We start from the raw sequence: 6,463 nt of genomic DNA on the forward strand, positions 1-6,463 counted from the left end.
TTTTTCATGCCTATTTGCCTGGACCCTTTTTAGTTGGAGATGCCGGGGATTGGACCTGGGACCTTCTGCTTACTAAGCAGATGCTCTACCACTAAGCCACCGTCCCTCCCCTAGGTGGCTGTGGGCTGTGTGGAAGTAGACTTCACTGAAATCCCTCCCCTCCCCAAACTCCGGCTGCCTCAGATTCCACCCCCAAAATCTCCAGTAATTTCCCAACCCAGAGCCGGCAACCCTACCTAAGTCAGTGTTTCAGATCCCAACAAGGCCTGTTTCTGACTGCCTTTCATTTTGACTCTCAAAGAGAGCCAGTGGGGGGTAGGAAATGTCTGCTGGGCACTCCATTATACCCAATGGAGATAGATTCCCCAATGGTATAATGGAGAATTGATCTGTAGGTATCTGGGGCTCTATGGGGACTGTTCTTCTTCTTTTTTTTTTTAAGGTAGAGTCACCAGTTTTTTTGAGGTGGAGACATAGCATCCAAAACACCCACCCCCCCAAATTTCAAAAAGCTTGGACCAGGGAGTCCAATTCTATGAGCCCCAACAGAAGGTGCCCCATCCTCCATTATTTCCATATGGAAGGAAGGCATTTAAAAGGTAAGATGTCCCTTTAAATGTGATGGCCACGACTCCCTTTGGAGTTCAGCCATGCTTGCCACACCCTTGCTCCTGGCTCCACCCCCGAAGTCCCCAGATATTTCTTGAGTCGGGGGGGGGGGAAATGCAGGAGAACAATATAAGCTGCTTTTGTTCCCCGCTAGGAAGAATGTAAATGGTGTTTTTTTTAAAAAAATAAAATAAAATAAAGCTCTCTTATCAGATGGCTGAACATTTTGTCTGAACGCAGCGCCTTTTGTTCTCGACGGTGTCTGCAGCTTCCTGCCTCCCATGCCCCTGTGAAGTCGGTGTGTGGTAAAAGCAAGCTTATGACAGATGCGGTCCTTTGCACGACTCTTACAAACCTGTTTTAAGCCTTCCTTTCCCCTCCCCGCCTCTAAAAAATCCAATTAACTATAAAAGGTCTTTGTAGAGATGTATCAATGAATTCTTTCAGGTATTCCAAAGGACCCCTGGGAGTTCAGAAACAAAAGGTGAATTATGTAATTCTCAGCATTGATCAGTGGGCCCCTCCGCCAACCACGCCATCGAACAGTGGGGTAAAAACCAGACTCCTTGAATGAAGAAAGCAGAGGGGACCCCTACTCCAATCAGGTGCAGGAGCCGATGGAGAGAGCAGGTGAAAAACTGGAGACTTCCAATTAGATGCGTTGCGCTGAATAATAGAGCTCAGTTCTGTACAATCTCCAATGACAAATTGGTTCGCGCGTGGTCCTCTCTTTGCGTGAGGTGAATCTGCTGTTGACAGCAAGGTTTCTTGAGGGTAGGTAAAGAAGAGTCCCCAGTAATGACATGAGCAAACGCAATACGGACAGCTCAGTGTACAACCAACAAAAGGTAACTGGAGTTTCCAGGGTACCACCACCATCCAAAGGAAGGACACTCCTTGAACCCTCAGAAGGAGACTTCAAGAGGTCTCTCATCCTGTTAATTTCCATATAGCAGATTGCGGACTGATATTTAATGACAGAAAAGCAGGGAAAAGTGGAGCTTTATTTGAGAATAAAGGTTCTGTTAGGGTTGCCAAGACCAATTCAAGAAATATCTGGGGACTTTGGGGGTGGAGCCAGGAGCAAGGGTGTGGCAAGCATGGCTGAACTCCAAAGAGAGTCGTGGTCATCACATTTAAAGGGACACCACACCTTTTAAATGCCTTTTTTAATTTGAGAATAGTGGAGTATTAAAGAAACGGTGCAGACAAGATGATGTGCTGTGAGGGTTTCCAGGTGGCTTTCTGAAAGAGACTCAGTTTGGTGTAGTGGTTATGTGCGCGGACTCTTATCTGGGAGAACCGGGTTTGATTCCCCACTCCTCCACTTGCACCTGCCTTGGGTTAGCCATAGCTCTGGCAGAGGTTGTCCTTTAAAGGGCAGCTTCTGTGAAAGCTCTTTCAGCCCCACCCACCTCACAGGGTGTCTGTTGTGGGGGGAGAAGATAAAGGAGATTGTAAGTCGCACTGAGTCCGATTCAGAGAGAAGGGCGAGGTATAAATCTGCAGTTCTTCTTCTTCTTGCAAGCAAGAACATCAAACACACACCAAGTGCAAAATAATAATAATAATAATAATAATAATAATAATAATAATAATAATAATAATAATAATAATAATAATAAGAAGAAGAAGAAGAAGAAGAAGAAGAAGAAGAAGAAGAAGAAGAAGAAGAAGAAGAAGAAGAAGCATCTGTCCTTATATTTCATATTCCCCTGTATTGGATCTGCCATTCCTCCTCATGTCCCCAAGCTATGGAATGTTTTGAGATACTGTTTTACAACAACTGTATCGTTTGGAAGCTGAACTAATGGTGAATGGTGGCTTTTTTGGACTACCTGCCTATTTAAACTCTGTCTGTCCTGATAGCCCAGGCCAACCAGATCTCCTCAGACCTCAGAAGGTCAGTAGGGAGAGTCCTGGTTAGGGCTTAAGTGGAGGACCACAAAAGAAGTCCACGATCCAGGCACTGAGGCAGGTTATGGCAAACCACCTCTGAACATCTCCGGCCTTGAAAACCCTATGGAGTCACCCAAAGCCAGCTTCGACTTCATGGCAAAAAAACCCAACAACAACAACACAAACACACACACAAATACCTTTCTGTATCTAATGGAGAAAATTATATACTGCATCTCCAGGAACCTACTCAATGCATCCTCAATGGCAGGTGATTCAGGGCATACGCTCCGATCCAAACCAGTGGTCAAAAGTACTATCGTGTTGCAGCCAACTTAAGGCAGCTCCTCACTAACCACAGCCAACTTTCCGTAGCTTCCAAGACAAGATCCAGACAAGATCCAGCCAGCCTGGACTATCCAGGTCACGGTGGATTATTGTTTTGATCCGTTATTTGTGTCCATCAGAACACTACTTGATTTGTAAGCCGCCCTGATCTTGGCTTGCCGGGAGTGTGGGATATCAATAAAAGAAAAACATATCCATATAAGGATGTTCAAACACCAGTCCAATGGGGAGCTGATATTTCATTGAGAAATTCTGAAAGGCGTCCTACAATTGGCAGAATTTCACGCACGCAGGGGTAGAATTCTAGCAGGAGCTCCTTTGCATATTAGGCCACACACCCCAGATGTAGCCAATCCCCCAAGAGCTTACCAAAAAGAGCCTTGTAAGCTCTTGGAGGATTGGCTACATCAGGAGGGTGTGGCCTAATATGCAAAGGAGCTCCTGTATGCTCTCTCATGGCTCAAATGGCAGCCCTACTTTCCCCACCTCCCCCACAGAGTTATCAAGGGAAGATCTCCAACCAGTCCTCTTCTCAGCTATGTTAAAGTTCATTGAGACCAGTTCCACCGACAAGGTGGACACACACTAGTGACCAGGGGAAGGGAATGTTGGGTCTCCAGATGTTTTTGCCTACAACTCCCATCAACCCCAGCCAGCATGGCGAATGGCTGGGGCTGATGGGAGTTGTAGGCAAAAAACATCTGGAGAGCCAACGTCCCCTACCCCTGCACTAGTCTAACCAAACCATTACTTGGGACTGGGCGTATGCATCTATCTGACCCCCTCCTTCCCTTCTATAACCTGGGTGAAACTCAGTTGAGCTCTGCATACTGGTGGAATGGCAGGGGCTCTGCTGATTAGATTTGCCAGCTTCCAAATGGGGCTTGCAGATGTCTCAGAATGACAACTGTTCTCCAGAGATCATTTCATAAAGAAAATGGCTGCTTTGGGAAATGGATTCTATGGTATTATACCATGCTGAGCTTCCTTCATGAGCTCTGCCCCTCAAATCTCCAGGAGTTCCCAAACCCAGAGCTGGCAACCATTGTGCTGATACTCTTATGTATGGCCACAGCAACTGGGCAGGATGGATCCTGTCCTGTCTTTTAAAAATATCCCCCCCCCAAAAAAAAAAAAAATAAAGACTCTGCAGTTAGGCAGAGATAATGCTGAAAAGTAAGAACATAGAACATAAGAGAAGCCATGTTGGATCAGGCCAATGGCCCATCCATTCCAACACTCTGTGTCACATAAGAACATAAGAGAAGCCATGTTGGATCAGGCCAGTGGCCCATCCAGTCCAACACTCTGTGTCACATAAGAACATAAGAGAAGCCATGTTGGATCAGGCCAATGGCCCATCCAGTCCAACACTCTGTGTCACGCAGTGGCCAACACACACCTACACACACACACACACACATATATATACTGTGGCTAATAGCCACTGATGGACCATATTTTTATCCAATCCCCTCTTGAAACTAGCTATGCTTGTAGCCGCCACCACCTCCTGTGGCAGTGAATTCCACATGTTAAACACCCTTTGGGTGAAGGACTTCCTTTTATCCATTTTAACCTGACTGCTCAGCAATTTCATTGAATGCCCATGAGTTCTTGTATTGTGAGAAAGGGAGAAAAGTACTTCTTTCTCTACCTTCTCCATCCCATGCATAATCTTGTCAGCCTCTATCATGTCACCCCGCAGTCGACATTTCTCCAAGCTAAAGAGCCCCAAGCGTTTTAACCTTTCTTCATAGGAAAAGTGTTCCAAACCTTTAATCACTCTAGTTGCCCTTTTCTGCACTTTTTCCAGTGCTATAATATCCTTTTTGAGGTGCGGCGACCAAAACTGCACACAGTACTCCAAATGAGACCGCACCATCAATTTATACAGGGGCATTATGATACTGGCTGATTTGTTTTCAATTCCCTTCCTAATAATTCCCAGTACGGCGTTGGCCTTTTTTATTGCAATCGCACACTGTCTTGACATTTTCAGTGAGTTATCTACCACGACCTCAAGATCTCTCTCTTGGTCCGTCTCTGCCAGTTCACACCCCATCAACTTGTATTTGAAGCTGGGATTCTTGGCTCCAATGTGCATTACTTTGCCCTTGGCCACACTGAACCTCATCTGCCCCGTTGACGCTATGTTATAGTTCATTGAGACCAGTTCCACTGACAAGGTGGACACACACTAGTGACCAGGGGTAGGGAACGTAAAGTTAAATTAATGTTCAAAATCATAGCCATACCTCTCGCAAACCAGTCATTTTAATTTTTTTTGCATAAAGGCGGTGAAGATGGTGCACAGTGAAATCATTTTAACCCTGCGTCTTTTTTTTAAAAGCAAACACTTCACTTCATGTTTTACATTCTTTATAATCAGCCTAACAAAGGAGGTCCCTCTCCTTCAAATAGGACGTTTGGGATTTTGATGATGCAGGGAACAGTTCAAGTGTTTAACACCTATGGAAATCAAATGCAGGCATTAAGTCCAGGCAAATGTTAATTATTATTTTATAATTAGAAACCTCTGTACTATGACTTGCCCCATGAATAATTGATTGAAGGAGAAAAAGGGAAACGGAAAAAAAAAATGTTTGCATCAACAGAACAGAGCCCCAGAGAATATCATTTCATGTTCTTTGAATGTTTGGAAGCCAATAAGAAAAGCAAGATTATTGGAGATGGGAAGACTATAGGAATGTTTTGATTATTTGAGGGAGGAGAGCAGGGGTGGAATTCCAGCAGGAGCGACTTTGCTTATTAAACCACACCCCTTGATGTAGCCAATCCTCCAAGCGCTTACAAAAAAAGAGCCTTGTAAGCTCTTAGAGGATTGGCTGCATCATAAGAGTGTGGCCTAATATGCAAAGGAGCTCCTGCTAGCATTCCACCCCTGGAGGAGAGTATCTAGTAGGGTCTGACTTCCAAAGTCTGATCCACCGAGTATTCCATCACACAAAAGGAACTCCAGCAAGATAGGAAAGTGTGATGGACAACTGTTGACCTTTGGCTCAGACAGTGTTTGGCATGAGAAGGAGGAGGGAGGGATGACTTCTCTGTTTTTGTCTGGAGTCCAACTTTTGTTTACTATGTTTTTTACCCGGAGACCTAAGGCCAAGTTTGTCTGGTTACCCTGGGTGCCAAGAATGTACAATAGGACTCTGGAACTGAAGCTGTATATTTGACGAGAGAGAAAGAGAGAGTGAGTGAGAGAGAGAGAGCAATATTCAGCTGAGAGAAAAGGATTTTTAGCTGGAGATGTTAACCCATGGATGTAGAGCTGAGCTCTTCTATTACTGTGTGCAACATATCTCCTTGCACATCTATGTGCATTTGTCTTCTGATTAAGTAATCAAACAACACGCCTAAGTGTGATTCCACATTTTATTTCTCCCAAGAGAAATAACAGCAAAAATCCACTTGCAAACAATTTCTAAAGTGCATTGAAAATGGATCAAAATTGTCAGGGAAGACAAAAATAAATACTACTTCTCGCAGAGAGTGATTAAAATGCAGAATTCACTGCCACAGGATATAGCCATGGCCATGGGAATAGATAGCTTTAAAAAGGACTTAGACAGATTCATGGAGGAGA

This window comes from Heteronotia binoei, chromosome 3, assembly GCF_032191835.1.
Source record: "Heteronotia binoei isolate CCM8104 ecotype False Entrance Well chromosome 3, APGP_CSIRO_Hbin_v1, whole genome shotgun sequence".
Taxonomy (NCBI): domain Eukaryota; kingdom Metazoa; phylum Chordata; class Lepidosauria; order Squamata; family Gekkonidae; genus Heteronotia; species Heteronotia binoei.